This window comes from Triturus cristatus, chromosome 3_2 (genome assembly GCF_964204655.1).
Source record: "Triturus cristatus chromosome 3_2, aTriCri1.1, whole genome shotgun sequence".
In the NCBI taxonomy this organism is placed as follows: Eukaryota; Metazoa; Chordata; class Amphibia; order Caudata; family Salamandridae; genus Triturus; species Triturus cristatus.
Window position 1 is genome coordinate 184,381,564 of NC_140584.1, and position 24,174 is coordinate 184,405,737.

General features: G+C 42.7%; 1 protein-coding gene and 1 pseudogene across 1 annotated transcript in view; one reads left to right on the plus strand and one right to left on the minus strand.

Annotated features, from left to right (window-relative positions):
- Positions 1-24,174, minus strand: part of CCDC93 (CCC complex scaffolding subunit CCDC93) — a 1,072,960-nt gene that overhangs the window by 575,675 nt on the left and 473,111 nt on the right. The window lies entirely within an intron of this gene.
- Positions 20,136-20,694, plus strand: LOC146856982 (ATP synthase F(0) complex subunit C2, mitochondrial pseudogene; annotated as a pseudogene).

Sequence of the window (24,174 nt, forward strand, 5' to 3'; positions counted from 1 at the left end):
GATAACTAAACACTTATAAGGTCCCAAAGACGAGACCTATTGGCTATGCCAATGCTTGTTTCTTTAAGTTTCCCCACACCACATTAGAGGGTGGATTATTATTACACCATGCTCCAGCCAGTAGACCGGTATTGTCTACATAGAATCTCACACATAGCTGTAGCAGGCAATGTTTTTGGAGTTGGTTAACCCCTCTAACACCCTTTTGTAGTGGAAGATTTGCATTGTGATATTCCGTGTTAGATCATCATACGATAGGTTGCACGTTGTTTTGATAAGGGTAACTTGGTACATATTAGAACATTTATGACTGACTGTCTGGATGTCTTGGGAGAAAACCTATGCTTTGTACAGTAGGCCTGAGTTGGTTAAGGTGACAAGCCGATGGTAAGGATAGAGGCCTGAATGATTATTTGGAAAATCAATTATGCCCATTGCCATCAGTCTGATCTGTTTATATTGAAAAGCTACAACATAGGCAGAATGCCTGAATTATTTATTGGAAAAAAACTCATGTTAATTCTAATAAGCCTTTATAGGTGGAATGCTATTACACATGTATTTTTGTAGACTGTACGAATGATAGGTAACTTGTGGAAGGCTTATGCTCACTACGATAGGCCTGAGTTGCTTATGGCGAAAAGGCAATCATAAAAACTGTTAACTTAATTGGTTCATTGAAAAAACAGTTATGTCAGTTGTCATAGGTCGATCTGCTAGTTATAAAAACAAAAATACAACAGAGGCATTAGGGGTTTCATATTAATAAAATGAAAACATATGTTAAAGCCAATAGGCCATTAATGGTGAGTTTTTATCAAACTGTGTTGAAGTCTGCAGACTGATCTTTTGCTACATTGAATTTCACATATTACTACAGTATGCAGGGGTTTAGGTTTTGATTACCTCTTCTGACAAACCCTAGGGATAAATTGCTTTCTTTGTGATACTCTTGGCTAGGCCATCTTAGAAAGAGCTGCATATTGTTTTACCACCTTTACCTTGTACATATCTGTAAATTAATTGTATTTGGCTGTGTGTAAATTAATAAATTGTATTTGGCCGTGTGTAAATTAACATTTTTTTTAAATCTGGCCTTACAGCTTTAGCTCTTTGTTCTGTCCCGGAACCGATTGGTTCATTTGCAAAAGTTATGTCAGCTGCCATAGGTCTTACCTGCTTATTATAACAAAGACAGTAGCCCTGACATATTGATTATGAGGCTCATGTTAAAGGCAATGGGCCTTTACTGGTGGAATGTTATTAAATTGTGTTAAAGCCTGCAAATAGGTGTTTTGTTATACTGAATCTCACAGATGACTGTGATAGGCAAGGACTTTAGTGTTCGTTACTTCCTTTTACTTATCCTGGGAGTTGAAGTCTGGCACTGTGATACTCAATGCTAAATCCTCTTAGGATGGCCTGGAAGGTATAACTGTCTGCCAGGCCCTTGTAATAAAAATGAAAAATATACAAAAGTCTACATATATAAAGGGTCTTTGGGTCAGCCCTATTTGAGTGTCATTCACATTCTACTTCTACCCATGACAGCATATAATGCATAAGGCACTGGGGTAGCTCATGTTTTTTCAATTGGCACTACTGCCTTTCGATTGACGGCATTTTGTCTGATCATGTGCACATCTGCCTAAAATTAAGTGTGTGTTTCAATGGCTAGACTGGTAGGCCAGTCTACCTTGTTAATTTCCTACACTTCCCTTTTTCTGTTTTACTAATCTTGCAGCTCCCCCGTCATTCCTAACAGGCTGCTTGTTTTAATGTTATTATTTTAATTTATGTTACAGTTTGAGTTTCTGTTTATTTGTGGATGGATAAGTGAGAGGAGGTAATAATGAATCAGTTGTTGCATGAAAAGATGCGCAAGGATGAGTGACGAAGTGCATGTATGATGACTAAATGACTAAAGTCATGAGTGACTGAAGAGTCAGTTTTAGTTATAAAACATACCTACTGGTATTGCCAAAGCTTGTCACTCTTTTATCCCTTCTCCTTATTTTTATTCTAATATGTCAATGTCAATGCAACCATCAGATTGAACATTAAAACGTAGGGAAGAAAAATGTTCTTTAGTTCAGATGTTAATCTCCAATATTGTTTCAGTCACTTCAATCACAGTGTGGATGGCCTGTATTTGATATGATTTAACGTTTTAGTACTTTGCTATTTTACAAAAGTACTCTCACCGGGAAACTAAAGCCTTTTCAATGTAATAAGTTTGGTAAACCGATCACAAGACACAATCTAATAAGGGTACCAAAGAAGTAAAACTGGATGCATAAGCTCTACACTAGGGAGTATTAAGAAGATGCTCTTTTCAATAATGGCTCACAACAGTGTCTTAAAGCTGAAACTTGTACAAAGGTCTGTTGCAGATGTGCACCTTGGCAACGGTTTCCATAGCAATCTGCTGCATAACTGAATGGCATGGGAAGCAAGGAAAAAGCTAGACTAGAGGTCGGGGTTTTCTGCCTGCTTGATCTATTAACAAATGGCAACGATGTGACATAGGGAAGCCAAAGAACGGATTACAGAGTATGTTTTGTTTGAAGGGACCAGCGACTGAACCAACCTGTCACTGTTCACCCAAGGCACTCTGCAGCATTGCTGAAATGCTAAGCTGTCAGCAAAAAATAAAATGCCATGTTTCAGCGAGGTTGCTGCAATGAGTTGGTTAAGTAACTGTATTAGTAATGCACCAACCATGAGGAGGCAAAATATCTCAAGCTTTTATTTGCCAATTACATACTACTAGTGTCAAGTATTCCGCTTCGGCTGTAGAATGTAATGTCTTGTGTTTTATAGAGCACAGGACCCTTATGGTCCCTAACGAACTCCACAGTCTAGTGACGTAAGTGATTGGGTGTTGTTAATAAACTCATGACACAGTAGCTTTCAGTTAAAGGTTACACTCTAGCGAATAAAGATGTGTAATAGCGAGCTCTGTGTGTGTGGCGTACTTCATTAACCTGCTACCAGGCAGCGGAGGACGCTACAACTGGAGACGAGATAGGGGCTACGCAAACCTCATAACCCGAAGAGTCGGGAGTGCTCTCCCAGATTGTTTGCCGAGGTCCAGCAAACTGCTCATGCGTGCCACACGCACCTCCGTCAAAGTGAATAATCAACGGTTGGCATATGTGGAGTCAAAACGCAACTCCAGCCAGTACGAGACCATTGAAGATAGGGAAAGCCTCACAGAAAGTTTCATTTATTGTCGGTCAGAAAATTGCTAATACGACTGAGATAAGAAGTGCGACGCCACAACTTAACACAGAAGTGTCATTCATACAGTACGATAATGCTAAAGGCAGTGACCACCAGTTACAAAAAGCGCAACAAGCAGTGACAGCCCGGTGCATGAGAACGCTGAAAGGGGAGGCAGATAAACACAAAGGAATGTTAAAGGGGGTGAAAACCAGGTACAATGCAGAAGGTTGAGAGTGGTGAAGCGCAAGAGACAAAGTGGCTATGCACTGTCTAAGAAGAAGATGGTGCCTCACCATCTTCAGTTGGGCATGACAGTCCGAGAACTAGTCAGCGGGCTGATGCTTGCAGCGGTGATACAAGACCTGAAGGCGCTGAAGGTCAAGTGTGGACTGAATAGTATGTAATCCCGGCAGCAGCTGCAGAAAACAGTAAAAAGTATGATGCCGCAGTTTTCTTAAAATCGCTGTCTTCATTTGATACCATCAAAAGTCATTCTCGGCGCCTGATGGACTGCTTGGATCAAAACCTTTGATGATTTCATTGATGTGCTAGAAATAACCAATGATAAAAAGATCATCAAATATCCTAAGAGCATAGCAGGAGAAGGAGTAAAAGAAGCGATAACGAAGATAGCTCAGATGGGCAGAATATCTTACCAGGGTGTCAAGATGGCATTGAACCTCAAGTTCAATCCGATGCCAGACGTTGACTATGAAAGGTACATCTTTAATCAGGAGGGACAGAGAAATTGTGAAATGATGGATGGATTTGTTGAGAGACTTGAAATGCTCATTACACACTATGAGTTCAATGAGTTCAATGATGAAGAAGCCACTTGTTTCCGAGTCCTAAATGGTTGCCTTTACGATTCCTGCAGGCACTGAATGCTGAGAGAAAAGCTCAGTCTGGAGCATGTGCTCATGGCGGCCAGAGCTGAAGAACATGCAGACCAACAAACCGCTGAGGCCAGGGGACCCAGAATGAATCGGCTTGGAGTATGAAAAGCAAAAGAAAACACATGGTAGAAGGCCACAAACTGATGTCTCTGAAGAAAAATAAGCAGTTTTTTCGATGTGGATTTTCCTTTCTACATGATGATTTCTACAGTGCTTAGGGCCGCCTGATTCTGTCTCTCCTACCGGCGCGGGACGAAATGTAACACGTCCGCACTGACCAAGAGGGTAGCTCCATGTACTGAAGCTGGATTGTGACCCCTAAAGACCTGCTAAATGTCAGAGACACAACATTGAGCATTCTCTGCAATCTGGAGCCGATATATGCCCCTGAAGTTGCCATGCACTTCAGCCGCAAGCTGAAGCAAGATGGCGGAGATAACTAAATGGACCGGCTGATGCGCTGCAGGTTTGAACTAAAACCCAACCAAGCATCAAAATTCCCCCAGTACCTACCGAAGGACCCCCAGAGCATCAAGGTACAGATAATCCAATCTTTTCTTTTACCGATCAACAAGAAAACTGTGATCGGCGCAGCATCCACCTATCGATACTGCCTGACCTTAAGATGGTGGTAAGATCCTGAGATACTCGGCCACACATGCATGTTAATCACAATATCCATCACTGAGCCCCTTATTATACGAGCGCATCACAGTCGCTCAGCTTATGTCTAAGCAGTTTACCCTGCACTAACCAACAACCCTCAGATCTGCTGCCAGCTGCCTAGTGAGACACCTGACTTCAAAATGGCGACGCCATACTCCGCTCTGGAATCTTCCCTCACATAGCCATGAGATAAGTACTGAGACTTTGTGCACTCTAACTGCATGCCACAATAGCACGTGCACTACATCCATCTAAGAGGAGCCAGCACCCTACCTCTCCATAGTCTAACCAAACAATCTTTACTTCTTAACAATCTTTAGTCTGGCAGGGCTGTCAGTAGTACTGGTCCTACTGGACGTATACAGGACATCTGGCAGGACATAGTATCAAGGTCAAACAGCTGGAACCCTTGTATTTTTTTTTTTAAACTTTATTTCTCAAGATGTTTTGTGTGACGTACATTACAAAACAAAGCATGTCAATGCGTACACAGAGCTAACATAGCATATATCAGCAGTGTGGTACATATAAACATTGAGGAAGTCCATCAATATACATACTGTGGAACAATACAGTAGGATCTGGAGAGATTCAATCGTGCGCCTTACTTTAGAACAGAAATAGCTAGCAGTCGCAATCAACATGTCATATGGCTCGAAACAGACAATGGCGAAAAAACATAGGCAGGGTAATGAACGACTGTGTACAGAGCACAAACTTCTGATCGATGATCTACTTAACGGAGAGCAGAGCAGTAGAATGACCAGCCAATAAGCCTAACGATCTGTATCGGAGGCAGAGTTGTGGAGGCGTTATGTGAGCCATTACCTACTCGCTGACCATGGGTGGGGTCGTAGTGGATGAAGTATCACCGGATTGATTTACCCCCGGATGTGTGATCAAGTAACCCTTGAGAGGGCCCCAAATGTCTGCAGGACGTGATGAACTAGGGATTAATTCTGCATAATGAGTCATTTTTTCCTGGCAGTGCACCAAGTCCATCAGCCAATCTTTAAACTTAGGTTCCTGTCCCCTACCCCACCGACATGCTACTCTTCTCTAAGCCAACAGCAGGCACAAGTAAACCTATTTACGTTGCGCTTTAGGGAGATGTTTGGTGTAGCTCAGTAAAGCAAGAAGAGGGGTTTTCGTTATAGTTAGTGTGGTCATATGCTCTAAGGCATCCAGAACTTGCCCACAGTACTCAAGTACCCCCGGGCAGTCCCAAGTCAGATGTAGAAAATCTGTGTCTGGGCAGCCGCATCTATCGCAGCAATCCGAGTCCCTGAGCTTGTATTTGTGCATTCTAGCAGGAGTATAGTACGTGCGTTGTAGAAATTTGAAGTGGGTAATTCGTAGCCTACTACTAGCGGAGATTTGCTCAGTCTGCAAACAGCAATAACCCCATTGATCATCGGATAGCTCAATACCAAGTTCAGAGTCCCATTGCGCGCGCGCAGGACATGGAGTCCTCCAACATTGTGTGAATGTGGTATGATATATCATAGAAACAAGACGCCTCGGGGAGGGCGCACTGAGTAGCACGTGGAGCGGGAGAAGGCATGGAGGTTCCTGCGGGAAATTCGGTGTAATAGAGCGCAGACCCTGCCTAAGGCGGATGTATAAGAAAGTGTCTAGCAGGGTTGACTGAAGTGTTTGGAAGAAGGTGTCCGCAGTACGAAATCTGCCCTCTTGATATAAGTCCCCCCATGTATTAATGTGGACACGCTCCAGGAGTTGACGAAAGGCTATCTCCTGCAACAGCGACAGTTTATGGTGGTATACGAGGGGAAGCCTTGGTGAGTATAACAAGGGAGTTTGCATGATGGCCTTTATACGATTCCACGCCAGTATCGAGCATGTGAGGTAGGTTCCTTTTCATGTGGTTGTATTTCGGTGTGAAGCGCACCTGCAATGGGTATGGGATCGCCCAGCCAGTGTTCTGCCGCTACTTGCGGCATGTAACGGGGAGGATATATCCAAAAATAAACATAGTGCGCCTGCGCACAAAAATAGTACAGTTCTATATCAGGAATATCGAAGCTGCGCTGCGCGTAGGGCCTGGTGAGAATGATCTCGAGAGAGATGAATACCCAAATATTTTAGATCGGAGTCACAACATTCTAAGGGGAAATCAAGGGGAAATTTAGATGTCGAGGAGGTTAGCGGGAAGAGACTGGATTTCTGCCAATTTATATTTATCCCGGAAAGGTGCCCAAAACGTATAAATTCACGTAAAATGGGGTTTAAATTCTCCTGAGGGTGTCTAACATACAAAGTGATATCATCAGCATAGAGTGATACTAAAATCTGACAGAAATTGCATCGGAGTGCTCTGTGTTTTTGATGTTGACGGAGTTTTTCCGCCAAAGGCTCCACCGCAAGGGCAAAGAGTAAAGGCGATAGCGGGCAGCCTTGTCTCGTCCCCCTGGAAATCTCAAAGGCAGGAGATGTGTGCCCATTTATGAGAACTGTGGCCATCGGCCGGTGGTATAGGAGCTGTATCCAGGATAAAAAGAGAGGGGGGAAGCTCATGCTGCGCGTAACAGTGAAGATGTAATCCCATTCGACCGAGTCGAATGCCTTAGTGGCATCGAGAAATACCGCAGCCAAGGGGAACTCTGGTGCTACATTGTGAAGAATCGTGAAAAGAGTTCTTAAGTTATGGGTAGTGGCCCGTCCGGGTATAAAGCCCGATTGATCGGGAAGGACTAGCTTTTCCATAAGTAAACTGAGCCTGTTAGCGATGAGCTTAGCGAGAATCTTGGTGTCGCAGTTAATCAAAGAGAGCGGACGATATGAGTCACAGCTAATCGGGGATTTATCCGGTTTGAGCAAAGACATCACCAAGGCGTCCCTCATCGAGGGTGGAAGTGTTTTAGATTTAAGAGCATCCTCATACACTTCGCGCAATATGGGGGCCATCAGATCTATATAAGTTTTGTAAAATTCAATGGGTATGCCATCCATTCCCGCTGCTTTCCCTGACTGTGTGTGCATTATTGACTCCCGGTCCTCGTCTAGCTCGAAGGGGGCACATAAAAATTTGCGTTGCGTATCTCCTAGCCAGCCTAAGGCTACATCACTGATATACTCTCCCCAATCGAGTGGGTCAGCTTTGTTGGATGTGTAAAGTAAGGAGTAGTGCTCGGTGAATATATTAAGAATGTGTCCGCCGTGTCACGATGGAGCAACCCATCAGGCCCTTGAATTTCTAGAATATAGCCGGAGAAACATGGTTTACGTATCGTTTCCGCTAGCGCCTTCCCAGGACGCTCGCCTTCCCCATACCTCCTGGCCACCCAATACTTGCCCCTAAATTGAGCTACGCGCCCGGACGTATCTGTGTATTCAGTCAGCGTATCATGGAACTTGCGCAGCAGGATAGCAGTGGGTTTAGTGGAAAGCTGCGACTCCAATGTTCGCAGCTCTGACTCCAGCTTACTCAGCGTGTTCTGTAAGTCCTGCAGTACCCCTGCACTCTTGAATATACAAAGGCCACGGACAGTAACCTTAAAGGCTTCCCATATAGTTCCTACTTCTTCCACAGAGTCCTTGTTTCTGCTAAAGAAATCCCTTATTTCATCCTCTAATTCCCTCTGAAAGACCGGATGCAAAAGTGAAGTGGGCTGCAATAGCCATCGATAGAGCGGAGTACAATACCCTGTCGGGCTCAGAGTTAGGAAGACTGGGGAGTGATCCGAGTACCTGCGTGCAAGGTGTGTGACATCGACTATGGCAGGCACTAGCCCCTGAGAACGCAGCAGATAGTCCAAGCATGCCCATGAGGCGGCCTGGGTAGTGAAATGTGTACCCTCGCGTTTAAGCTGGTGCGCATGTCTCCATCCAGGCGTCCGTTAGGGAGCACAACGCCAGTATACCCTGCAGAGTCGCACTGGACTTTGTGTAATGATGTGGATTAGGGTTAGATCGATCTACGGAAGGTTCGTGTACTGTGTTAAAATCCCCTCCCCAGATTACGTGGGTGGATCCGATTTCAAAGATCCTGCCCCACAGGGTCGAGAAGAATTTTGGAGTGTCTGTGTTAGGGCCGTAACATCATGCTAGGGTCACAGAGTCAGTCCCCAACCGCCCCCACCCAAGACAATACCTCCCGTCAGGGTCACTGAGCGTTCCTATCAATGCAAAGGGTGTGCGTTTTTTAATAATAATAGCTGTATCCCTGGCATATGAGAAAATTCTATGATCAGCCTACTTCTGCGCAAAGTTGTTAGAGTGCTGAGGATTACTACGAGTTTCCTGGAGGAACGCTATATTAACTTGGTGCCTGTCTAAATAGGCTAAAATTTGGCACCTCTTCCGAGGGTCACGCAGCCCTCTAACGTTCCAGGTGATGACGTTCACTTTCCCAGGGGGGGTGTGTGCGATATTTGTTCAGGGAGGGTGTATCGATGGACATAGAGGACGCACCTAAAAAAAGGAGCAACATGAGTATTGATCCATGAACTAAGAGAACCCGCTCTGCTACAGACATGCTAAACCTCGAACAATCCCCCCGTACCCCTACCCCCACCCACTGAAGCAATTTCAAGCATCAGAAAAGCACACCTCTATGGCCACAGGCCAACATGTGGCCAACAGAATTGTTGATAGTTTTATGAGCACTCTTAAGAAAGCTGTCCAGCATGCTGCACTAGAAGGACTTGAGGTCAAATCAGTTTTTCATTCTACTCTTTGTGCCTACAGATCTACCCCCCATTCTACAGCCACCGAAAGCCCGGCCACCCTAATGTTCAGTAGAGCCATAGGTACCAAGCTGCTCCAGTGGACCACTGAGAGAACAATTGATGCCAAGAAATTTCAACTGACTGATTCATCTCACAAGTCCAGAATGAGCACTTTTGCAGTCAAGCGTTGATGTGCTCTGGACATTACATTTCAGGAAGGAATCATGTCCTTGTCAGGCAGAGGCGAAAACGAAAGTCTGATGCGTGAGTCGATGCTGGTCAATTGAATGTTGTGACTAGTAAGGGACACACGGTAACTGCTCACCATCCTAGAAAGTCCATTACGAAGGATTCCTCACATTTCAAGCACCTACCTAGGAGTTTGTCGGGTCCAGACATTCGGAGTGAGACTCTGTCATTAGAGGGCCAGGAGAGCCCCAGGGCTAGCTCACTAGTGTCTGTTGTGGCTGTTTCCTCTGTGTCTCCTCAACCTCACACCATGAGATCAGGAACAGCTGTTTGAGCACCTCGACGACTCATTGAGGAACTATGATACATATATGTTTTTAATTTTTTTATTTAACAAAGGGGGGGGGATATAGAGTCTTGTGCAATACAGAGCGCGGGACCCCTATGGTCCCTAAAAAACTTTGAGGTCTAGTGACGTAAGTGATTGGGTGTGGTTAATAAACTCATGACTCAGTATGTTTCAGTTAACGGTTACACTCTAGAGAAGAGAATCGTTTAATGCTGAGCTCCAGGTGTGGCGTAATTCAATTACCTGCTACCGGGCTGCAGAGGCGCTACACAGAACATGCCAACTTCTTTGCAAGATTTCTGCAAACTGAACCTTTTGGTAGTCAATCAGCCCAAAACGAAATTCATGGCCTTGAATCCTCAAACAATCTTCCAGAACAACCTAAAACTAGGAGACTCTTTTCTTCAGAAGCATTAAATGACATTGATTGTCTTGGTGTCAATGTGGTGAGGGAAAATTGGGAAAGCAGGTCCTCAAGATTAACTATACTCTATCCCCGAGGACCGGGGTTTGGAATATGTTTAGCTAAAAGATTGGGAGGTAGTGCTATATTGCCCATCTTCATAGGTATAACATTTCAAGCCCAGGTAACTCATGTATGGGAGGGAGATTTGGGGGCCTTCCCACTGACAGTTTTAACAACCACAGAAAACAGATTTCTTTTAAATGTTTTGGATTCACCACAATGTTTCATTGTACTATTAATTAAGGCATACAACCACAAAGTCAGTATTATATCTCAAGCATTTACTATACTGGGTGTGCTTATGGAGGACCTTAAAACTTAGCTCTTTAGGAGAAGCACTAAACATGCTTGTGGATAGAGGGTAGAGGCAATCTCAAGTGCGTAAGCAAGTGCAGTTAACCGGTCGGAGAGTGTCTGGTTAAACTCCAAGTCAATCTATATGGGAACTCCTAAGATCTTAAAAACATCTTACAAGGGATGGAAGCCAAACCAGCTTGGGTAAGCTAAACGACCAGTGGCTCCCAATGAAAATATCTCGGACATCTGAGCAATATTTGGACTATGTAGATCCTCAAGGGGTCAAGCATTTCGGTGCAAAGTACTGAAGAGTTTCTGGCGACTCTTACAAAATCTAGGGCACACACGGTTTGCTCATTCGAGTTTTACCCAAAAACCGCGGAATCAGGCCCGTATTTTTCCACCATCTAAGAACCTTCAGAAAAAATATTTTTACCGAAATATAGACACAATTTTTTGAGAAATGAAGGAACAAGGCAAAACGACGTCGCTTTAACACTATGTAAAACCGTTTCTAATGAGCTTTTGATCTTTTTGCTTTCTAAAAATGCCTTTGCCGCTTGGAACTGAACGTCTAGGCTTATTAAGAAAGCTTGGCACATTTTATAATGAATTTCTTTATAATGACGAGCCAATAGTTACATTTTTTAGCACATAATATCGGTAAAATTCTGTCTAGGGTTGTAATCTCATAGCATGCACAATTTTGCACATTTCAAACATATCTTGAATTTTTCTTTTATTCCGCTCATTAAAAATAGCATATCTTCATCACAATACCTGAGCACTTGATTTTTGAAAGAGAGAAAAAAAGGGGCAATAAAACTGTTTCTTCCTGTCTGTATCAATTTGCCTTTTTCTATTTTCCATTCTGTACATGTGTTATAGATTTTATTTCCGAAATAAATATTAAGGAGGAGTGAGAGAGAATAGAGGAGAGAGAGGAGAAAGAGAGAAGACGGAGCCTCTTAAAAACCCACTTCTTTAGAGACACCCAATGTTGGCTGGTCCCTCCTCTGTCTATTTCTTCAACCGCGTCTTACCATCACCTAGCGCCAGGACGCTTCGTTTGGAGCAGCTGTTTTGCGCAATACAAGCATATTTCATTCATTCAGGGAGAGGAGAGGATGAGTGTGTCTAATTGTTAGTAGTTGCGGCTGCCAGGCTGTAGGGCTATGCCCCAGTCTGCCTGTTTGTCCTATCCATCAACAGTGATTGTGGTGTGGTAAAGTGGTGGCTGTGCCATCAAGTCTCTCATATTAAAGCACGCCATTTTTCAAGATAACTAACAGAAATTATAGGCTGATATTTTGCAGCACTCATTACTTGAACTTCCAGTGTGGCAATTAACTGTGCTAACATGCTATCCACCAAGTAGGTTGGGTTTAATTTTGAACATTTAAGCATCCTCACCTGCCAATTTGATTCAGGCAAGGTCTTACTCTAGTATCTCATGATCAGGGAAATTGAATGGCTGAGAAGGATCACTTTGCAGCTTAGCGGAAAAGTGTGTATACTAAATCCCAATTCACAGAGGGACCAAAATGAGGCTCATTCAAGTCCACTTGTGCCACACAACTCACATTATGCAGCACAAATATCGAACCATCATAGCAACTTTGGCTTTGCCAAATGATTGATTTCATCATGGCGAACCACTCTGTCAAACTGTCACAGAACAAAGACATTGGTTGTTCGGGGAGCTATATTAAAAGAACAAAAAAAACAATCCTTTCCCCCTTAAAACATCCCCCAATCCTGTTTTACACATAGTTTGTGAAGTCATCAGTGGGCAAAGGTCTGGAAGGAAGCCGCCTAGCCTTATTTCTAAGGATAAGTGTGTCAGATGTGACACTATGTAGAGTAGCATCACAAACTTCGAGTTGTGGTCACTCATACGAAGAACATAATGCTTAGTATAGGCAAGCATAATAATAAGGGAGTGGTTCCTGAGCAAGCAAAGAATTCAAGAAAAAGGACACTGCTAGCAAAGTCTCAGGTTATAAGGATTGCCAGTGTCAGCATAAGGTAAATACCTAGACATTAATTTGCAGTCTCTCTTTGCCAAAATACTAGTTGTGAGCATTCCCACAACCTAGAACATCTAGATCATGACAATTCGGATGGCACTGGCTATTTGTCCATCAAAAAATACCAAGCTGAGGTTGCCAAGTCAAGAGTCCAAGCAATATCATTTTTGAAATGCACAAAACTAAAATAAGTGACCATCGTAATTAAAGAGAGGGGTCGGCTGATATCGGTAGGCCAGAAATTAAATATTTATATGGCCAAGTAGAAGACGGTTTTCCTTGCACCTAGGCTTGGCTTAATTTTATTTAGGGCCACTTTCAGAAACTCAATGGCAATACATAATAATCCTGAACAGTTCAAGGTTTTATCAACTGCTGCAAGGAGAAGTGTCAGTGGCTTCTTGGCACTGGTTCATCACACTTGTTCATCCAAACCATTACTAATGTTGGTGCTTGCCCTTGCTTTTAGTCTTTATTCTTACCGTGTTTTGCTTACCTCGTTACCAAGGACTCGAACAATATATGGGGGTTGGTACATTGAGTTATCCCTTGGAGGACTATCTGCCATGCCATTTTATTAGCTAAAGCTACTGCTTTAAATTCTTATTAGTACTGATATTTTATGATTCTATTTTCACACCATTAGGGCGTTCTGGGTTTCAGAGTTTTAAAAGTGGAACTTGACATCACGATACAGAAACTCAGATTTTTTACCACACCACCATTTTCATGCGTTTTTAGGTCTTGCCAAGAGACTGTGACTGTTGTAAGTGTCTGCCAAAATGATTTTTCAAAACACTGCTACAAAAAATCAATGTCAACTTATATATGAAAGGGCTACCAGTACGCATTTTCCAACCATTGCTTTGTTCAAGTGTTGTTTACAGTTTGCTTCTTACAGCCACAACAAACAGCATGGGGGACCAGTCAGCCAAATTCAACCACCAGCTGTACAGTGCTAAGTGACAGCATTTTGCCCCATCACATCTGCATAGTGCCAGAGCTGCTGTACCTAAGCTGCTGGCAACCTCATTTAGTTTGATTTTTTTGCCATTTGTTTGCGTATTGCATTTGTTGTAAAAAATTGCAATAAAAAGTAAAATCATGTGTTCATGAAGGGCAGAACTATTGACTTGGGTGCTGTTTGTTTTTTAGTTGTATTCACTGCGCTCTCTTAGTATATTCCTTTCAAGGCAAGCCTTCCTTACAGGTTACATTTTCATAAATCGCGACTTGAGAAAGTTTTGAGGAACTGGGTTTTTAATCTAAGCTATATTTACCATGCTCTCAGTTCCGCAGTCATAGTGGAAAAGTTATCCCAGTACACGTTTCTACTTTCTAGTAAGTCTGGGCAGTGAACTCTGCTCCATTCGCGGAGTTTGCGGAGTTTTCCGCACTCCGCGTTACGCAGAGCTCTCGGAGTTCCCAAAAACTCCGCTCCGCTCTGTTGTTTAGGCAAAAGCTAGTATGCTAAATGGTCAATTGAGATTTTTGTAGAAAATGTTGTTTTTATACTACTAACTACGTAACAGATGGGATCTGATGCTCGGGTCAAACAATACAAGAAACAAGATCACTTTGTGGGGACTGGTTCACAAACTTGATTATTGTCAGCAAATTACATTAATAAGTGGCATTATGTAATTAGTAGGTGTAGTGTTCTTTGTAGCGTAGAAGAACAGAATGTCGGTGGCAGGTTCTCAAAATGCAGTTGATGGGAAGATTCTCGGGGGGCGGTTAGAGATACAGTTGTAAGCCAGCTGGGTGGTTGTTAAGCTGCCTTCCTCAAATGACAATAAATCATCTTTATTTACTCTGCGTTGTGTAGACCCTTACTTTGCTACAGTAGGCTTCTTGCACGCCCTTCTGATTTACTCTCAAAAGCAGGTAGAACAGAGAAGAAAACATAAAAGGGTAAAGAGGTGCTGCTATTAATACAGGGATGTCTACCAAAATCTTAAACTTCTCAAGAATGATGACGCTGGGGGAGTTAAGTAGGAGAAGAAAAGGGAAAGAGCAGCTCATTGTGGAACCGATGGACAAGGGGTAAGTAATGGCTTGCATGACTGACAACTAAAAATCAAGGCAAAACCGGACTTGGGTTGTTTGTGTTTCAGTTCTGGGAGGACCTGGACTGGCAGTTCGGCATAGACTGTTCCTGATGGAGCAGGGTCAAGAATGGTTTGTATACGTTTGGGTCAAAACTGAAATGGCATGGTGGGCAAAAGAACAATGGGTTGGTACGCTACCCAGAGTGATTGCCAAGGGTTAGACTTCTTGTTAGCATTCCTCCCATCACCTTTTGTGTATTTCCCATCACCTTTTGTGTATATCCCATCACCTTTTATGTATATCAATATCTTACATGGAAGACTACTGTTGGCATACCAGAAAAAATCCTCCTCCCTTCGCTGGCTGGTGAGTCATCAAAATACGTAGGGCAGGCCCGATGTCATCATTTTTTGTTTTTTTTCTTACCAACTTGACTGTAATTTCAGGAAGTGGCTATCACATGACCTTTGACCTCGGTGACATCACAGAACGTCATGTCATGCAGTGTCCGAAGAGATCACAGACAATATCAATCAACATATTAACTAGCCTCTAGCCAAGTGTAAATCTTCCTGAGGCCCTCTCAGGGTTTCATACACTGCGACACTGAGCCACAGTTTCCCTGACATTACCTCTGTCTAGTACAGTTGTTTTCCAACCACAGCATGAAAGCAGAGACCAACGGGAAGAAGTGAAGTATACCTATACTGATGAGCACAAAGCAGAAGTGGCTCCTTATATAATGGTTATGTATTGTGATGAAGAATTATATCACCCCATTTCCGATCCCTTCTCCAGCCACTCAACTGTTAATGATCATCCTTAGCTCCGATTGATCATGGCACATTGTCTCTCGAATGCTCCCATCTTGGAGGATTTTCATCTTTTTTCATGAGATTCTATTTCTATTGGCAGGACCGGACTGGCCATTCTGCCACTTTAGAAATTTCCCGGTAGGCTGCAGGATAGATGGCTGTTTTCAGAGCAGGATGGATTGTCATAAGCACCCCGTTGGCTCTATTTCAGTCATAGCCTGCAGCAGTGTGTGGCTGTTTGCATATTTTTGACAGGGCGGATTTTGGTGTCCACTCCGTCCTTGTTCCCTGGTGATGGAACATACATCTCATCTCTGGTGTGAGTTTGCATCTTAGTCGGAAATACGGATGCTTTATATGGACATCAACCATTACAAGACTACAACTCTTTCACTAACTCCTCTGATTCAATATTTCAGACTACGACTCCTAAAACAGTCCATACACTAACAAATCTGTTGTGTATATTTCAATACAGCTAGAAATATCTCAGACCTACTACTAACACTATGGCTAGTGCTCCTACAGAGGACCTCCTTCCATGTGCCGTTATTCATATCATTCTGCAACATAGCTCTCCTACTCCCTGGAGTCCCGACCTCTAAGGTTTCTCAGGGGAGTAATCATGATATAGCAGAATGTAGGCATGCTATGTAACCATTGTATACAGAGGTATAGTCATCATGTATGCAAAGGCGGCGTCCGATAACCGGGCATAACCCCAAAATGCCTAACCACAGCCTTCATTATCCAGCAACAGCGTCAAGCACTCGGGCAGTATCACCATAACCCAAGGCATAGCTTCAAATGGCCAGTCTTAGTCTATGCTGCTCAGGCACAGCCTCAAGTGCTCTGGCACAGCATCACAACCATTATGTCAACAAGTACGGTGCAAATGTTAAATTACACTCTCAAACGCCAGGCACAGCCTCAAATGCAAAAACACATCCTCTGTAAACCGAGACAAAGCCACAACCTGCTAATTATAGTTGAGAATTTCAAGGAACATCGTTATATAACAACAATGCCTTATTTGCTTTCGAGAAGCCTTAAAATGAGCAGGTAGAACCAACATACACCAAAGGATAGCTTCAGATGCACCCTTCAAATGCTTTGGAATTACCTCTGGTACAGCCTCAGGAGCACACCAAGGTCTCATAATGCACATGTTTAGTCCAAATTGCCCACTTCATGCTTATTGTGAACTGCCTTAGTCTCAAATGATTCAGTGTTATCTCACAATACACGTGTTGTGAGATAGCATTGGAGCATTTGAGACTAAGGCAGCAATCACAGCCGCAAATGGCTTCAGGCACAGCCTGAAAAGCTCAGTAAAAGCCTCAAACTGCACAATTACAGCCTCAAATGCCCCCGTGCATCCACCCTCACAACCGGCAAGTAAGGCCCAGAACGTCTTGCAGATTATCACAAAGCACAGTTTGCCGCTCAAAGATTCTCATGAAGCACGGCGATGCACAGCAGATATTCGGGCTCTATGCACTGTGCTGCATGGGATCTTAATCCTAATAATGTTGCAGAGGATTCCTGCTAATTTCACCTGCCATGCACTTAGGCAAATTGTCAGGATGAACAGGTTTATCCTCATGAAAATGTAAATGAGGCCCACTGGAGGGGGTCAGTCTGTGGATGAGCCCTTGGAAGGAGTGGCAAAAGTTTGCTTTCAGGCAAATAACTCATTCACTGAGTTGAGAACTTTCCAATAAGTGCCTGGAACATATTGTTAAGCAAGTAACAAATGTTTACATGTCCTTGTCCAGAGTTTGCGGGTAGGAAGAAAGATGGGTGGGATGTCTCAAGCATGTTGTAGTGTGGGTCTGCTGAAGAGGTAAAGCAATGGGTTCCTAATAGACAGAGAGGCAGAAGTGTCAAACCTGCAATGAGGAGAGGAGAGGAGAGGGCAAGCAAGCGCCGAAGGTGAGTATGGTTCAAGTGCCACCATTAAAAAGTTGCTGACTACACCTACGTGTATCTTCAATTATACTGAGTAAAGCTTTTATTTGTGGAACTCCTAGTAATTCAAGTTTACTGCAGCTTTTTTGCTCCAACCTTCACTTTAACTGTCCATTTAATTATGTTCGACAAAAGGATGGCACTTGCTGTAAAAATGGCAATTACAGCAGGCGTGTACTTCAGGATGGATAACGCCGTTACCACTCCATCTGATTTAGTGCACTTTAAAGTCTGAAAGTGGTGACTTTTACTTTCCTAATTTACTCAGAGTACCCATGCATTAAACATCGACACAGAAAGAACTTTATTTTGTGAATTGAGAGCTCCTACTGCCTCACCAGGTTATTGATTTTCAGCAGGAAGCACAAATGCTTTTCCGAGTAGAGTTTCATTTAACATTTAAATGTCAGAACAGTTAAGCCATAGCTTGAGAGATCAAATAAACTGCTAAAGAAAGCTATTCCACAAATGACGCTAAACTCACAATTCAAAAAACATTATCTTCATACCAATACTGGATGAGACAAGAAATGTGCTTGAGTTCTTTAAAACAAATTTCGAAAAGAGTAGGCACAGTATAATAAAACAAGAACTGGTAAACCCAAAGGGTATGGGTTTGCTGTGTTTTTCCATGGTTTGTGACAGTTACCAGGCCCCCAACATTATTAAAAAAAAAAAAAAATAAGGATTGAAAAAACATTTTTTGGTTTCAAAACCACGAATTGCCACTGTAGTCCCTGGAACTGAAGGAGACAATTTTCAATGATCACTTGATGTACAGGGATAATTTAGTCAGAATAATCTGGGATAATATGACTACCGTTTGGGGGAATTGCTGAATACCACTTTAATGGTAAGAAAAGAAGTTCAACCTGAAAGCGAACACCTGTGGCACTTAGCTCTTGAGCTGTATTATCCTTGCACATCAAGAAATCCTTGGACCTTACTCAACGGGGTTGTTTAATTATCTTAGCATGGTCCAAAAGATGCTCTCACTTATTAATTAACAAAGAAACCGACACGTTGATGTGTCTCTACTACAAACCATTTCATCACCTGCACATTAACATTTGGGTATCAAATCACTAACAGACAAAGATATGTGGAATTTTATAAAATACCTACTTGTCCATAGAAAGGGATGCTTCATAAATCTACTTCTGTAAAAAAAAAAAAACACTTGTCTCGTTGGTGGAATGCACCGAAGTGATAAATTAGTGCAGCATTCTCATTACATAAGAACTCTGAAAAAAGCCTTCTGGTTGTGCCAAAACTTCGATTCTATCATGGTTAGGATTTTAGTAATGCCTTGATTTTGCCACCTTTCTGCAAATCTACATACTGGGGCTAGATGTAGAAGTGCTTCCAGGGTTGAAATGCCCTTTGAGTCAGTGCACACCTAAAACTCACATGTTCAAGGGGTTTCACCAACTCTTTTCTAATCTATTCCCACATTGGGAAAGGTTGCACATTTGTTCCTGGCAAGGGCAGAAGTAAAAGTTTTTTCAGGGTGGGAAAAATTGATTGTATGAAAGGTGAATTTGCAAATGCTCGGCAGATGTTTTCATGAGCAAATATATGTGCGCAGATTAGGTTACATGCAAATGCTATTCACAACTTGTTCTTTGGTTTTGGTTTTCAGGCTCAAGTCTGTAAATTCGTACAAATTCATGAAAGTTGTAAATCTGCAAGAATGCATGACCCTACACCAGGGATGCACTTTTGTGACTTTCCTAAGGCATTGGGCCCACAAAATCTGGCCCGCCTAGACAAGACATTTGATTTTATTAAAATTATACACTTAATAGGACTTTAATCCAGCCCTCTCTATCCATTGTTCTATTGTTGTATCATTCACATGTGGTTTTCACCTACTACAGCATACAACATGGGGCAATGCATCGGCGTAATTCAGCCACTGGCTGTCTTCACTGTGAGTGACAGCATTCTGCTCTTTCACAAGGAGCCCATCCGCACACATAAATTAGTTTCCTTCAGTGTCAGGTACTCCTATGTCAAATGTGTGCTTTTTGACACAAACATTTTATTTTTTTATTTTTAGCCAATTTATAATATTGGTGAGGATGGGACAGCTCCTCCAACAAAGTTAGCAAAACACATATTAACAAAGGCTGACAATCTATGCCAAGCCTAAGGCTTTGCCAATGTTTGTTTATTTGCATGTTTCCCATATTCTTGCTGATCTTGGTTTTATACCGATTCTCCATGGTTGAATCTTGACTGGAAGTATTGGAATTTTTCAGACAGGCTTTACTTAATGATGCTTGAAAAAATGGTACCTTCAAAAGACTTTCCTACTGGAACCACTGCCCGTAACTGAAACCAAGTTCACTGCATTTCCTTATCGTGCGCACCTTGATAATAAAGGCTATTTATGTATGTGTATATATAGGCGCAATTACCCCTTCTCTTTCCCTCTGTGTCCCTGAGCAGCTGCTTGTGTATCCATCCCTTGCTGACCCTCAACATGTAGGCCTGCGCCAAGTTTGTGTCCACCCCCTCCTTGGTGAAAAATGGCTCCAGGCTGCTTTGTCGACCACTCTCGGCATCCGTGCTGAACCAACCTGAAGCCAGCACAGAGCAGACTCTCTCCGTGCTGCCAGTCCAGAATGTATTGACCCAAGTCGCTCGCCGAGGGTTTCAGACCAGTGCTGTTTCCAGAGATATCGACACTGCAGCCAAGTTTATCGGCGCTGGTGCTGCCACCGTAGGAGTGGCTGGATCTGGTGCTGGCATTGGTACAGTGTTTGGGAGTCTCATCACTGGCTATGCCAGAAACCCATCCCTAAAACAACAGCTCTTTTCGTATGCCATCCTGGGCTTTGCTCTCTCCGAAGCCATGGGTCTCTTCTGTTTGATGGTCGCCTTCCTCATCCTGTTTGCTATGTGAGGGGTGTTGACAGCCCTAGCCTATTTTTACATATATGTTCAGGTGTCTGTGACTTCAATCGTTCCTCCCATTACCCCATGGGCACTTGTAATTCCTCACTACTTCCTCTCCATTTCAGCTGCTGTGTTCAGGGCCCCGGATGGCCCTCTGTTACTCTGAGGGAAGGTAAATAAAAACTGTGTTATAAATATATATATATATATAATCTACTGGCGGTCGCCAATAGATAGTTATAGTTAGGACCGTGTTTCCATAGGAGATCTCAAAATTCTATTTTGAATAACTTTGGCGCCGGTTGACGAATCTTCGCGAAATTTTCAAAACTAATGGGGCGCTCCGCTCAGCTCCTACCCTGAAAGTCTCGGGGGGATTCGTCAAGCGGGGGCCGAGAAAAAAGGTGGGTCCCAAAACGCGTTTTCCCCATGCATTTTCCCATAGGACCTTTAGTCGAAGGTACAGCCCGAACGGCTGAACAGAATTACTTGAAATTTGGCAGAGAGGTAGTCCTCAGGTCAGGGATGTGCCTTTTGCATATATGGAGTCAATCTGTTCAGTAGTTCCTGAGAAAATTGCAGTTAAAAGCACATACATATCTATAGCCACGCACCGTGCGCGTACCGTGCGCGCACCGTGTGCGCACCCTTACGTGCGCGAGCGTAAATCTGATTGGTTGTTACATGTCAGTCAACGTTCGAATCGGTCGAAATCAGGAAGTGTCGGCCGCCATTTTGTTTCAGTGCGAGAGTGGAAAAGGAACGTGGCGAACGTGAAAAGGGGGCAAGGTAGAGAGTTCCTGACCCCCTGGCCTTTGTCAGGGGGTCCCTGAAGGACCCCGAAGGCAGAAAAAAACATTAAAACATTTTTTTTTTAAATCGCGTGGGTGAAAAACCATAAAAATAAAAAAATACAATTTTAATACGTAGTTTATTGTATAATAAATATATATAAAAAAATTATAATACATACATAACTTAGCATTTAAAAAACCGTACAAATTCACTGAAAAAACCATAGGTTTCACACACGTTATAGTTAGGAATTAGCATTTAAAAAACCTTGCAAATTCACTTAAAAAACCATAGGTTTCACACATGTTATAGTTAGCGGAAATTTTACTGATAAAAAACCAATGAAATTCCCCCGTTATAGTTAGTGCAGGCAACTATAACTCACGCGACCGCAATCTTCTGCTGATGACATATGTGTCTTTATGAAAAAAAAATATTTGTAATATATGTATAGCTAAAAATGTATGGAAGAAGACATGGGCAAATAAGTGTCTAAATACAGTATTAGCATCAGCAGAGGATTGCGGTCGCGTGAGTTATAGTTGCCTGCACTAACTATAACGGGGGAATTTCATTGGTTTTTTATCAGTAAAATTTCCGCTAACTATAACATGTGTGAAACCTATGGTTTTTTCAGTGAATTATATATATATATATATATATATATATATATATATATATATTTTCAAACTTCATTCAGCTCCTCCTGGGAAATCCGCCCATAGTCTGGTGGCGCACGGGGCCGGTAGAGCCACAGCCGGCACAAATGTAAATCCAATATTCCAAAGTAAAGCGCGCTCTCAGTTTAGGGTATAATAGCGATCTTTTATTCCAACGTTACGCGTTTCGAGAGTAAACTCTCTTGCTCACACGTCGAATGCCAGTGACCCTGTGCATTACATAAAGTTCGAAGGCTCAACATAGAAAACAGACTTGTAGTGAGGTACTGTTTCAAGGTACACATGGTCGCCATCTTTGAACATGTCATATTTCATACATACAACAATTCAGTTCCGTTAATGCCAACAGATATTATTGTCACATCAAATGGTACATACACATATAATGCCAAGTGGTGTTCCTTTTCAGTTAGTACAGTTCATATTCACTGCAACAACATAAAATTTGATTCGTGCACCTTCTAGTACGTATCTCGCATATAAATGTTTCTTAATGCGCGTCATGGCAGGAAATTGTCATTCTTTAATTGCAACTACGCCAAATGGCGTGTAGCAAGGTGAATAGTGCGCAGTGACCGCGTTAATCATAGTGTATTATTTCTAATGTCCTATTATAGCGCCTTATGCTATTGTTGTCGCTCTAGTGGCTAGGTGTTTAGCGCCGTGTAGCGTGCAATGATTGAATTGTGTGGCGCGCACTAATATCCTAGATCGTACTAGTAGTTAAGGACGTTCTGTTAAGGCACAATGATAATTGCTGGCGCTCTAGTGGCTAAATAAAGGGGCATGGTACTAATAAGTGAGAGGCAATCGAACAGTGAAAATTATAGTGACGAAATAAATGTGAAAAGTCCTTATCTAGTTTCTTCTTCGGTGCTCTCCCTGGAGTATTGAAGAAAAGGGTAGGTGGCCCGTGAATGTGCTCGTGCTGCTGTGATGGGCCCCTTCCTTTCTTCCTGCATAGAAAGAGAAAAAATCAATTAAAATACAATAGAACACAAGTGTTCTCAGTTTTAAAAGCAAAACATGGTAATTGCATACGTAGGTACATTTACTCCTCATGAATTATAACACAAGCAAACAAAATCCAATCTACATTTATTCTTCCATCAGGTGAGTCGCCATCTCCTCATCCTGATTATGTCCCTTAGGCTGCCTAGTTTCGAGCTCTAAGATCCATTTTGATTCCTTCCTCCTAAGGGCAAGCTCCCTGTTACCCCCTCTTTGTCTGGCAGGTATCTGTTCAATGACAAAATATTTGAGCAATCTGCTGTTAGATAGATGAAATTCTGCAAAGTGGCGTGCCACTGGGTATTGGGGGTCCTTATTAGTGATGGCTCTGAGGTGTTCCAGGACCCTCTTTTTTGCCGTCAGCGTAGTGCTCCCGACATATCTTTTGTTACAGGGACACTCAAGTATGTAGATGGCATATGTTGTGGTGCATGTGAGGAACTGCATAATTTTAAATTTGGTTGTTCTGTATGGTATGCTAAATTCCTGTACCATACCACTATTCCTGCAGGCCTTGCAGTGGCCACATGGATAGAACCCTCTAAGATCATGTTGGCTCTTACTTGTCTGATCTGTTATGTCTCCCTTCATGAGTATATCCCTAAGGCTTCTACTCTTTCGGTACGTGACTCTGGGTCGTTCCCCAATTTGTTTGCCTATTATAGGGTCACTTTGTAGGATGTTCCAGTTCTCATTAAGTATCTTGTATACTTTCTGGGAGTCTCCATTGTATGTGAGAATGACTCTACTACCCGATTCATCATCCTGATTCTCTTTAGGTTTATCCTCCATGATGTTTTCTCTTGTTGTGTTTTCCATTTTGCTCACTGCTCTGTTTAGAACCCACTCCGGGTACCCTCTTTCCCTGAATCTTTGTAACATGAGTCCTTTTTCCTCTTGGTAGTGGGTAGTGTCACTGCAGTTTCTTCTTGCCCGCAGCAGCTCGCCATAAGGAATACTCCATTTGAGAGTGTCAGGGTGGCTGCTGTGGGCATGAAGGAGACTGTTGCCCGCGGTCTCTTTTCTAAAGAGTTTGGTCTGCAGAGTATTGGCAGTAGCCATAACTTTTACATCTAGAAATTCTATTTCATCCTTACTTATCTTGTGTGTTAACACGATGTTATATGTGTTTTCGTT